Source organism: Psittacula echo (genome assembly GCF_963264785.1).
Source record: "Psittacula echo genome assembly, chromosome: 2".
NCBI classification, from domain to species: Eukaryota; Metazoa; Chordata; class Aves; order Psittaciformes; family Psittacidae; genus Psittacula; species Psittacula echo.
Window position 1 is genome coordinate 107,187,543 of NC_137737.1, and position 13,274 is coordinate 107,200,816.

The 13,274-nt window shown below is 43.9% G+C and overlaps 1 protein-coding gene across 5 annotated transcripts in view; it reads right to left on the bottom strand.

Annotated features, from left to right (window-relative positions):
- Nucleotides 1-11,829, bottom strand: part of ANKRD12 (ankyrin repeat domain 12) — a 64,342-nt gene extending 52,513 nt beyond the window's left edge. For 4 of the 5 annotated variants that reach the window (XR_013956204.1, XM_080610118.1, XM_080610123.1 and 1 more), the window contains exon 1: nt 11,690-11,829. The gene's annotated coding sequence lies outside the window, so the exon portion shown is untranslated. Of the gene's footprint in view, nt 1-1,929; nt 6,215-11,689 lie in introns of those variants that run through there. The other variant, XM_080610119.1, reaches the window with a different exon arrangement.
- Between the last annotated feature and the right edge of the window lie 1,445 nt (nt 11,830-13,274).

The following is a 13,274-nucleotide window of genomic DNA, read 5'->3' on the forward strand; positions in this document are numbered from 1 at the left end:
GAACATGACTGAATCTGTAGTTTTTTTGATGAAGTTTTAATAAGGCTTTACCCTGCCTCTCTTCTTTAAAAAACTAAACACATGCTTATCAAAGAACACAAGAACTTCATTGCTCATAGAATTAAAGAATAACTGAGGTTAAGGAACATCTGGAGGTCACCCAAGTCCCTCAGTTTTCTACTCAGTCAGACATTTTCAGCTGTTGTTGTACCTTACACAGACCAGGTCGAGTCTGTTACCTGAGCAGGAAAAAAAGCTGTAAAAGAAAACATGGAGAATAAAAACCTTCCTATTGCTGACTAACTATAGACATATATAAACTATGCAGTTATATTTTATAAGCAGCACACTGGAATAAGAAAAAAAAAACCCCAACTTTGGCCCAAAATTTAATTTACAAAATCTAATTCTACAACTGAAGATACCACACCCCAATATGCCTTTGAAATTTGTTGCATGTTTCAGACAGCTCATGCTTCAATAATAGCTGTATCTGAGCAAGAGATGGCTTCTCTTTTGTGTCACAGCTCATTAGAAATACACCTGTACTTCTTTCTGTAATGTTTTCTTGCAACTACGCTTACAATAAATGTCAAGCAAGTAAGGACTCTGACTCTTGTTGAAGTAGCACTGAACATGTCTCATGTCACACACGTAACTAAAAATCAAAAAAATCACCTGGCAGAATGAAAGCAATACATTTGCATTGATTTGCCTCTGGAAGTAAAATCAAAACAAGACAAAAACAGATTTTCAGGGTATCCTATAACTCTGATTTTATTTATACTTCCTTAGACATGATCAAGCAATATACTCATTTGCTGAACGTTCCTTTTAAGCCGGTTTAGTTCTTAATTCTCCTACAGAAATGTTTAAGTAGCACTCAAGGCAAAAACTTTGTGATCATTCTTACTACTGGCAAAGGCAAATTCTCATAGCAATTGAAGAAACTGGCTTCTCTTGCTGTGTGAAAATTTTTTGAGAACTTGGTGAAGTTCTGGGGAACTACTGACCAGAAGCACATACAACAAGTGGCTTCACTTCCAGACAAAGAGAATCCACTGGTTACTCATTCCATGATTCCCTGCTATTTCAGCTTGTCTTGATTTCTACCTTCTTAAGGAGAAGGAAATGTCTGCAATATTTTTATAATTTTAAAACACACCCTAAATAAAAAGGAGGTCCTATCCTGGACAACACTACAGAACTTACTGTTCATAAATCAAAACTGGGAATAATAATGGTTAGGGCTCCTCTTTCACAGACATTAATTTATTTTCACAATATCGCTGGAAGATGAGAATGCATTATGCCCTTCATTTTGCAGATGGCAACTTCACAGAACTAATGAAGTCAGGAGTTTGAGCAATTTGCCAAACCCAGACTTCATTTTTCAGATTATTTCATGTTAGATAGCACTTTATACTTGGTTAGACCATAGCTACTAGTGACTTCAGTTTTAACTTTTGCAAGCAGCTCCTCTTCCCTACCACTGCTGAAGGAAAAAGGTAAAACAGTGTCAAAGCAGTTATCCACAAGTGAGAAAAACACTTGGCAAATGTTCACAAAAAAGCTTGCATCTTACATGAATTCCAAAATAGACTAAAACAGGGTAATATTCAGGGTCAGTACTCAACTTTCTTGAACATGGGACCCTCTTTTCTCTTCCTGCAAGCTCCTCCTAAGTCAGATGACTTTTTCTAACTTCTGCAAGAGGACTCCTGTTGGAGCAATATCCTGGACTGCACAACTGTAACTTATCCCCAGAGATCCACCCAGTTCATTACTTTGAAGCGAAGTTATCAGCCAAAAACCATCAACTTGTGATCACATTCTGCTATTTGCAGAAAGGCAAATGAGGAGTGCTACTCTAACATACGGCAGACAGCATTTCTGACACAGCAGAACATAAAGGTTACTGACACTAACCTTTATGCAAGAGGCATGCAAATACAGTCAAGAAGCACTAGTTTCACTTCTTCTGCAACACACTCCCATCTTCTTCCTTTACTTTCTCTGAAGTTTCCAGTCCTAAATAGATTCTGAGGTCCTCCCACTGCAAATGTCACTCTGCACATCAAGACTATGAAAAAATTAAAGCAGCTTGTTTGTATCAGACTTCTAAACTCATATAGAATTAATTACTGTTTATGTCTTGCCAAGGCACTGGGAAAAAAAATCACAAAAGCTAAAATTTTGTCAAAATATCCTTTCAGATATTATGCCAAACAATCTAGTCTTGCTTGGTATAAAAGAGCAAAAAAAAACCTAAACATGACATAGAAAAAGAAACAAAAGGATCCCAGCTATTTGTAAATGACCTTTAATGTTCTTCCAGTAGATGATGAACATGGAAGAATTAAAGAAAATGAGTGTGCTAGACTCTAATTTTACTTTAACATCTCACAGTAATATTAGTAATCACTAAACTGGAATGGGTTGCCCAGGGAGCTTGTGAATGCTCCATCCTTGCTGGTGTTCAAGGCCAGGTTGGATGAGGCCTTGGGTGCCATGGTTTAGTGTTGGGTGTCCCTGCCCATGGCAGGGGGGTTGGAACTAGATGATCTCAAGGTCCTTTCCAACCCTAACTATTCTATGATTCTAAACATTAAAGTTCAAGTATCCAAAAAGGTGTCATTTTCAAAGGACAGGAGACTCTCAAAGAATCAGTTAGATTCATGGACACAAAACCTGGGTAAACCCATCATATCCATTCTGGATAGGTATCAAGCCCTATCCAAAAGAAAACACCAGAGACTGCCTCCAAAACCCCTGTAAGGTACTGAGAAAAGGTATGAAATAAAAGAAGCAGGGATGAATTCTTTCCCAGTTGACTCTTGAGCATCTCCTAGAACACTGAACTATAGCCTGACTTAAAAAAAAAAAAAAAAAAAAAAAAGATAAAAAATCACTATGGGAATTAATGTGCTTACGTAATGTTGTTTAGGGTGAAAAATGTTGACAAACATGGCCTAAACTGACAGGTCACACAACCCTGAAAACAAGTAAGTGAGGAAGATGGTGCTTTGCAACAGGGATCCCAAAAGAAGATTTAAAATAAACAGACATCTGAAACAGGGAAGCATTGAATGAGAAGGTACCTGAAAGAACAAAAAGTAAGATCAAATACTATGGTTCCTTCAATTCTATTTTTGAGCAGAAATAGTTTCAACAAGTCTGAAATCCTAAATGCTAATTGTTTGGTAAAGTAAATACACAGGGCTAAGGAACTGTCTTTACAGTAGGTACTCTTTGGTTTACATCTCAATCATACGGATATTTACATTTGGGATAAAATTTCAGAACAGAAGTCCTTCCAGCTTAAGATTTCACGATAATCATTATTTCACAGAAGTCTTAGCACTGCAAGCTTGCTTAATCATGAAGCATGTGGACTGGATACATATATAACAAATGAACTTGCAAAATCACAGTCTTAAGTGATTAATAATTTCACAATAGGATTGGAAAAATGCTGTTTTTTCCAAAAGCATAAAACAGTTGGACATTTGATATCACAATGGCATCCCAGATTGTGCAAGAATAGCAGAATCTTCATCAATAAATCCGTATTATCTTGCAAAAAAAGGTACATCATTCTATCACCACTATTTTATCATATTGAGTGCTCACTCAAAGCATTTAAACTAATATTTTCTGACAAAACTGATTTAGAACTAAACAGTTTAAATTACCAAAGCTGAAAGTCTGTGGAGCTTACATATAACATAAACCAGATGCCATTTTTATCAGAGAATGGTTAGGAATTACTTAAAGGCAGAAAATGCTCCCTGGTTCTGAAAGACGTGCGTTAAAGCTTCTTTTTATGTGCATAAGTACACATCCCCTGGCTCAAACTGGGAGGACCAAGATGTAGGAAACAAATATTAAAGAACAGGATTATGTTCTGGCATTAACAACAAAAAAACAAATAAACTAAAGAAAACACTGCTTCTCCCCAAAATGGTGATAAACCTGCCTTGCAGAAGTCAGACACTGACTTCCATTTCAGTGTGGCAGGGATGGCTCCCACAGTGACAATGGGCATCATTCCTTCTGAACTACATATACTTTCTACAGCATTCCCCCATGTGTGCCAGTAAGGAACTGCAACCGGTGCCAGAATTCAAGTCAAATCTGGAAGATGTTTGTCAGTATTGTTTTATTCACAACTGCATTTCTCTACTCTCACATTAACCCTTTGTCTTTTCATGCAAGATACTAGCATTATTGTTCTCATATATGGCTGATCATTCTACAAGGAAGCACTGGAAAGAAACAAACAACGATGAGGGTACAAATACAACTGGTTGAATAAATAATTGTTTTTCTTCTTGGAAGAATTATGTGAGATCAAAAATATCATTAATTTTCTTTTCAAATTTTATCAATAATAAAATAATAGTTTCTGAAGAAATGCTTTTATTAATACTTATGATTTAGCTACTTTTCAGATTTCTCCTTTGGCAGTAGAAAATAAAGTTGTTTCACTTTCAGTTTCTCACTCACAGGCTTACTCTGCTGAGTTGCAGGCACTGGAAGGGACTCTCCGATTGAGTTCTAGTACAAACAACGTAGAGAGGACAGACACGTATTTGTCTTTTCTTTCTTAAAACAACAATATCAGAAACTGCAATTTTAGTAAGTGAAATGAAGTGCAAATAAGTCTTATTTATGCAACCAGTTAATTAGCCACTAAAAAAAAAAAAAAAAAGACTTCATTGAGAATAAGCAGCAGAACTTAGTAGAAAGCAACACAGCTTTACAAGACTACCACATACAGGCAGTACAAGAAGAATGCATCCTTTGACTCTTAAAAACGAAATTAGGTCAGGAAAAGCACAGTACCTACAACAGTTGAAAAAAAAAATCTATTCCACACTATTAAAAAAAAAAAAAAAAAAAAAACGAAAAAGGAAAAAAAAGAAAAAAAGGAAGTTTGACAGTTTTACAACCTATCAAGCCTTCAGTAACAGGTTCAACAAGGAATCCCAGTAAACTAAAATCAGGACTTAACATTTTACTCATACTGTTGGGGTAAATTCCAAGTTCAGCTGGTCACGACTATAAGCAATCTGCTCTAGCTGATACCACTCTGAGCAGGTGGAGGGGTGGACCAGATGATCTCCACGGGTGTCTTCTGATCTCAGCTAGTCTATGACTCTGTTTTACTAATTAGAACTGCAGATGTTCTTTACCTCAGTGGCAGCATGTCTACTGGCAGTTCCCTCCTCTTGCTGGTATGTTCAGCATACGAAAAAGTAAGCCTTCTATATTCTCCAGCAACTCCTGCTATGTAGTCAGGACAGAATTTACTCCAACAAAGACCTACACAGGTGGCTAGAAGAACCTGTGTAGCTTGTGAGTACAGATGTCATATGCAAGTTAAATCGTATCATTAAGACAGCTGTGTAGAATACAAATATCATAGTCCTACAGAGGGTTATACCTACCTGTCAAAATAAACATTTATATAGGAAAACAACCTTACTTCTTTACTCTGAGAATCAGACATACTGATACATAAGTTTCCAGAGTGTCTGAAGGGATCTCCCTTTATTCTGGATGCCCTCTCAAAATAAAGGAGATTCTATAAAGAAGAGATCTGTTCTGGCAAAGAAATGAGTCATGCTTGCCCAAGAACCCCAGCTCTTAGGAGCCAAAAACACTTGTTGCAAAACTTATTCGTCCTCCTTTTTAATCTAGAAGTTTTAAAACTTGTATGTTCACAGGTGCTTGCTTCCTCTTGAGTTTTTTTTAGGATGAGCTACAGGTTCAAAGGAAGCACCTGCACAGATGTTTATCATACATGATACTCCCTTAAGTTAAATGGAGAAGTGGAGGTGTAAACTTTTGATCTAGTGGATCCTTAAAGGCGTAACTAAGTAGATTTTAGTTACATCCTAATTAGATGTAACTATGTAGACCTTTGTCAACTAAGACAGACTATTGCATTAGCACAGTGCCTACCAAAGGAAAACTTACAAGCCTTTCTATCAGTACTTTGCCAAACTCAGTTGTCAATAGACTTGCTTATCTCGAGTTTAAATTCCTCCTACAGGAACCTACGTCCTCTATGGAAACCTTCTAAATATCTGTGAAACAAGACATTTCTAACCTACTGTATACATGATTACTAAAACCTCAGTAATTTCCATTTAAATCTTCATAAGCTAATGATAATTTGCCAACCTACAACCAAAAAAACCAAACAACTTACCTGCAGCACTGCCAGAAGGAACATAACCTTAAAACCATGCAAAGGCCCTTCATGGTCTAAAAGCAGATGAACTGCCAGCACCTACTTACAGACCTCCAACTTCAGCAGGATTCGGCATGGGTAAACGGTGCACTTGAGTGCTACCATTCATGTGTAAGAACTAAAGCAGCAGGTGCACAGAAAAATAGCAAGCGTCTGACTAGGCTTACCTACAAGTCCCCAGCTGGATAACAGAGGTTTTTGTCCTGGCTAAACTGTGAAGACATGCAAAGTATTTTATGGTCTTTATTGCCACCTCTTGGCCATCACCACATATCACAAAAGTAACAGAACAAAACTGTATGCCAGTTCCTTTATGGAAATAATTTTTCTTTGGGGGAAGAGACAGTGAGGGAACAGATGGAGTGGAAACAGAGAACAGAGAATATCCAGAACACTGTTTGCATACAAGTATAACTATTTAGAGCTGTAAAGCTACAACGAGTACTGCAATTAACCTTCATTAATGTTTTACCATGTTGTCTGGAGAATCACAGGGACTGGAAAGCAAAGAAGCAGTTATTTTCCAGACAAAAGACAGTATTTTTTATTTATTTAAAAAAGGTAGGTAATGCAGTTGTCAAGACACCTGTCCCTTCTTGAAGTCAGAAGATGAATGGATTAGCATTGTCCACACTAGAAAGACAGTATCACTAAATGAACTTTCCATTTTTCCTCTGTAATTAAACTTGTAGTAAGAACCCAGATTAGTAGGTTACCGAACAGCAGAGCACCACAGAAAGATAATTTCTCTCATTTAGCATTCTTTGTTGCACACAGTCTTGAAGCAAACATAAGCAAGAAGAAGGCATTTCCATGAACCAGCTAAGGAAGTTATTTATCAGAGTTTGAAAGGTTTGAAAAGCCAAATACTTTTTAAGTAGGACTAATACAAAAGGCTTTGAAAGAGAAGGGAAACTATTGGAAACGTCTTCACATAAGTAAGCCCATTTTCACTGTCATCAAAGCAATGGAACTTTCTAAGATTTCTACCACAACAACAGTGGAAATGCAAAGTGTTATTTGGTTTCTGACGCACTTAATACATTCTGAAGCTCAGAGAGGAGAAAAAAGGGCTATCTAATCTCTGATGTTTTACAGCCTCATAAATGCGAGATACAGAACAACAAAAAATTTCAATACTCTCCCATCTCCACTAGGCTACCAGCAAGTAGAAAGTACATGACAGGAGCAGAGAATATCTCAAATCTGTTTCTTCAGCTTGCATTTTCACTTTTTGTCTCCAATATAGCTCATAATTCTGTTTCTAACATTGCTAAGGACTTTTCTTAGTGTAAACCAGTCCTCTTGTGACATTATCGCTACCCACAGCACTCCAAGTAGCAGCCATGAAACTGAGGAGAGTTCATTCATTGTTGCCTGCTAAAGATAAAAGTAGTTGCAGAACATAGATCCAGGGAGAAAACCCAAAATAAGCCAAGGCACAGTTATACTCTCAAGGACTTCAAATCTCTCCTTAAATTAATATTTAGGTTTCAAGCAAGGTGGCAATAAAGGTCCTCAACCATACAGCTAAGATAAAAAGTATGGCTCCATAAGCTTTGGAGGAACTTTCTAAGACTTCTCTAAGTTCTAGAGCAATGATGAACTGGTAAGAAAAAAAAACTAAATATGTTAGCAGGGCTCTGACTTCTGTTGTTCTGTTAATAAAACTATTCAGTGTCATAACACAAAATGCAAGACAGAGTTTGTGCTAATATTTATTTCATACCATCTGTTGTTAGAGTCTAAGTAGAGTCTAATGATGTAGTTAAAAAAATACAGTCTGATTTGGAGACTAAATGACCAATCAACATTTATACTACTCCATCTGCAATAGAACACTGAAAAGAAGAAACACCAAGCATTCATGCCCAGCCCACCTCTTCACAAGATAAGATCCAAAAAATATCAAAAGTTGCTCTGAGTGTGCATATTAACAGTGTGGTAGCAGGTTAATCATTACATATTTTCTGGTCAATAGTTTTTTCCTATTTTAGAGGACCAACTGCGCTCATCAGTCAACTTCATCAGCCTAACACTGTCTAAACATGGCAAACCACTCAACATTTGCTTTCATGTATCTGTATGCCAAATTTTGAAGAAGATGTTCTAACTCAGCCATTTCTAGGTGCCCACATTTCCACTACAAGGATATCCAGGACTTTTCCTCTAGTAAAGTTAAAGCTGTTAAGTTAAACAGTTTATGGGTTTTGTAGCAGTTCAGACACCTAATGCTGCAAAGAAGCTGCTGTTTGAGACTATGACTGGTGACCTCTAATTTGATAAACATAGATATTCAATTTCAATATATTCTTTTAATCCTAAGGTAAGTGGTAACACAGGAGCACCCCCTGCAACTAATGCCAAACAAACATTGAAGCTTCATAAGCACTCGTTCAGCCTGCTTATTAAAAGACCTTTTCCTCAAAGAAGTTAACTTATTGTGCAAGCCTGCTGGAAGAAATCACAAATGAACTTCAGTTTGTCGCACAGAGCTTGCTTTCTTACTCAACATCTGTCCTAAGCAGTGCTGTCTGTAGTATTCAGAGTTCACAAATAATTTTGAGTAATCCTCTGGGTGGGTGAAGAACACACAAAGAGATGGCAGAAATCCTTGTATCTGAAAGATTGAGCTGTCATCTTTGTGAAAGAACCAAAGGCTCTGTGATCAACTGCCTGCACTCAGTGATTACTAGAGAAAACCTAGGAAATCAGACAAGGAACTCACATACCATACACCAAAAAACTGACAGCACCACAAGAATGCCACTGTAGTCCTCTGGGTGCTGAGAAAAACACTGGCACGCCTTGACATTTTAGCTTACAAGACATATAGGAAAGCAGAAGTATTAAAGGAGGGGTAGGGGAAGACACAGATGGTCAATGGGTTTACCATTATGCTCCCAATGAAGGATCCTGCTATACTTCAAACCCTGCAATTTTATTTGAGAAGACAGTTTCTCAGCCTTGCACAGAAACCTACTGAATTCACACAGGGTGACACAGGGTGACATCAAGGCTGATAAAGTTACAAGGTTAGCTGAGAGTCTGAGTTTCCATCTAAAGAATGAAGTAAAGTGAGTGACACCCATAATCTGCACAAGCCTCAAGTAAGAAACACAGGTGAAATGCCATGACATCTCACTTGAGTATCTTAGAATCACAGAATCATAGAATAGTTAGGGTTGGAAAGGACCTTAAGATCATCTAGTTCCAACCCCCCTCCCATGGGCAGGAACAACTCACACTAAACCATGTCACCCAAGGCTCTGTCCAACCTGGCCTTGAACACCACCAGGGATGGAGCATTCACAACCTCCCTGGGCAACCCATTCCAGTGCCTCACCACCCTCTCAGTAAAGAATTTCTTCCTTATATGCAATCTAAACTTCCCCTGTTTAAGTTTGAACCCGTTACCCATTGTCCTGTCACTACAGTCCCTAATGAAGAGTCCATCCCCAGCATCCTTACAGGCCCCCTTCAGATACTGGAAGGCTGCTATGAGGTCTCCACGCAGCCTTCTCTTCTCCAGGCTGAACAGCCCCAACTTCATCAGCCTGTCTTCATACGGGAGGTGCTCCAGTCCCCTGATCATCCTCGTGGCCCTCCTCTGGACTTGTTCCAACAGTTCCATGTCCTTTTTATGTTGAGGACACCAGAACTGCACACAATGCTTCAAGTGAGGTCTCACAAGAGCAGAGTAGAGGGGCAGGATCACCTCCTTTGACCTGCTGGTCACACTCCTTTTGATGCAGCCCAGGATACGACTGGCTTTCTGGGCTAAGAGCGCACTGCCGGCTCATGTTAAGTTTCTCCTTGGATCTATTACTCTGGTGGCTATTATCCACTGAACTATAGCAAATGATTACAGTGGAAGAAGGAAAGCAAGCACAGGGCCCTTAGTTCCTTGCAGCTGCCCAGCACCTGTGGGTAGCTCACCATGTTCCTACCTAGAGTAAATAAGATGTGAGGACAACCAAACTGCTATCAACCTGTATCGAAAACCATCCAAACCCTTGCTGCTTTGAAACTCGAGAGCAGAAATGCACACCCCTCCCCCAAAATCATGACATGTCAATAACAGTGAATTACTTTAATAAAAGTTAATGACTTCTCATAGACATGATGATCTCACCCTTTCCTAGTATTCCAAGATTAAACAGTTTTTCCTGGAACATAAGTACATTTAGACCATTCCACATCTGTCTGATAGGTTTTTGTTCCTACAAGAATCACAACTTATGCACCTGTCTTCATTAAAGAACTGCTTTATCCCACGAACTACCTTGTAATTCAGAGGCATAGAATTCAGATTTTCCTCCACATCCCATAGCCCACAGAAGGCAGGCACAGAACACAGTGACAGCATCCAGACAATTTCCACAAGACCTCTATTTGGCAATACTGATATTGAACTACTCATTTTATTTAGGAGTTTAAATAAATAAATAAATAAATAAATAATAATATCATTTAATTTCTTGTCAGCTATCCAGTCCGTAACAAACACTAAATAAAAGACTGAATATTAGCAATATTCCTGCAGTCAGGCCAGAACTACATAAAGAACCGTGCAGCTGAGCCTAGCATTCTCTCCTTTCTTGCCCTTCCTTTGTTGCCTAGTGTCACCTGTGCCGCGCGAGTTACAGTGCTCCACACCAGCGGCGGCTGCCTTGCACTGACACACCAGGCAGCTCAACGTATTCTTCTGCAGAACAGCCGGGCAGCCGCGAGCATGCAACGGAAGCCGCCGGGAACGCCTCACCCGCTCGCCCCAGGTCTCTATCTGACGAGGCCAGGCTACCCCGGCAGGGCGGCACGGCCGAAAGCGGCGGAGCGACTCCAGAGGCTGGAGCGAGCTGCCGAAATTCCCGAAACGGAGACGGGGCGGCGGCACGTATGTGTATGTGTGAGTGTGTGTACACCGCCATGCCGCGCTCGGCACCCGCGCCTCGGCCGCCCGTACAGCCCCCGACACCTTCCACACCACCGCCCCGGCCGCGCCTCCCGCCACAACGGCCGCCTCGGCCCCCTGCACCGCTAGCGGGCCCCCCGCGGGACGGCGGGGCAGGGGTTGGGCTGGGCGGGCGAGAGGCGCGGCCGCCAGACGGTGACAGCGGCGGCCATGGCTCCCGCCGCGGCTCTGACAGGCTGACAGCCCAGCGCTGCTGACCGCCGCCGCCGTGCCCCCCGCGCCCGGCAGCCTGCCCTCCGAACTCAGTAGGGGCGGCGCAGTGCCCAATGCTCGGGAGGGCAAGGCAACGGCTACACCCCCTGAGGCGACACGCGGTGAGGGCTCCCCGGACACCCCGCTGCCCGCCGTGTGCAGACAAGGGGGCGTCACCCCGCGGCACCCCGGCGGCAGGTGGGATCGAGGGTCGGCGCCGCGCACCGGGGAGGGGCGGGGAGGGGCGCTCCGGTCCTCACCTTCTCTAGGGAGCCGGCGGCGGGACGCGTCCTCCTTCTCCTCCCGCCGCTTACCCCGTCCTCTCTCTGTGGCGGCGGATCCGGCAGGGGAGCGGCCACCGCCCGCCAGCACTGCCGGTGCCCAGGGGCTCGGGCTCAGCCCCGGCTCCGGCCGCTGTGGCTGCCGGGTTTGAAAACACCCCTCCCCTCCCCCGCCCGCCCTCCCTCCCTCTCCCCCTGCGCTGCCGTTGCCGCTCCCCTCCCCCTTCCCCAACGTCGGTGCTTGAGCAAGGCTCCGCGGCGCTCTCATTGGCCGCGCCCCGCCCACGTGGCCCTCACACAGGGTACGGGGCGCGGGCGTTAGAGCGCTCGGGCTGCCGTTGGGGAGGGAAAGGGGCAACGTCCGTTACGGCACTGCTCTGTTCCCCCGGCCCGCGGGACCCGGGTGCGGGCGCGCCCCTCCCCTCCGCCGGGCCCCTCGTGAGGAGAGCACTCGTTCCTGTGCGCACGGGGAATAACGGCCTCGCAGGATGCCAGTGGTTGGGGACTGGGGCCGGGGCGGGGGGGTGACGACGCGTAAGAGAGTGGCGAGGGAAGGGCGCGAGCGGCGCGCACGCGCCGGGGCAGCAGAGCCGTGGTCGGCGGCGGCCGCCGCTGGAACTTTCTGGAAATGGCGGCGGCCCGGGTGCCTCGCGCCTGTTGGAGGGGCAGGGACGGGGCGAGGGTGGAACGCGGGACATGAGCCGGTCTAGCGCTACAGCCGCGACCCGCCCCACCGCCCCGCTCTGCCGCCACGGCGGTGCTGGTCGCTGCCTCCCTCCTCGGGGAGGGGTTTTCCGGCGGCGATGGCGCAGTGAGTTTTAACGGCCAGCGCACTGCGCCTGCGTGGTGGGCGCAGCCTGGCGGCGTATCTGAATGATGCGGGTGCGGGTATCTGCTGCTTGGGTGTCTGGTGTGAGCGGTCGCAGGAGGTAGGACCGGATCGCTGCGTGCCGGCAACGTGCAGCGAAAGGGCCCGCAGCCTCTGGCCGCAGGTGCGTGTGGCGCGGCGCCGGGGGGGGCCCGCTGTCCTTCTGGGCACTCGCGCGGGGGGGCTGTGGGAGGACGAGCCTGTCGTGCCTGGGCCTTGTCGGTGCTTTCTGCCGCGCCGCGCTTAGGCAGGGACCTCGTCTGCCCGCGCTCGGCGTTTCGCACCCCGGCGGGCGCAGCAGAGCGCTGCAGGGTCGCCTGTGTGGGTGTGCGGGCCCCAGCCCCGCAGAGTCTGCCGTCTGGAGCTCGGGCCCGCTTGCAGGTTTAAAAGCAACTTCAAAAAGTGTGTAGCTTTTAGGGGTGTTTTGCTTGCGCCAATAAGGCAGACGTCATACAAATGCATCAAAAGGGGTTACAGAAGTAGGCTGACGTTAGTCCTAGTTGCAACTTTGAAAATGGGTCATTCATCTGCACTTGTGAAAGGCTTTGTAACTGCTTATTAAAATAGTATTACGCGTTAAGACTTAAAAGAATTTAGTCACATGTGGTTTGGTACTTGTGCGTTCGGGGGGGGCGGAGCTAAAGATACATGGGCTGTCTCAGGGGTAATGTTTTGAGAAAGCAACTGAACAAAGGC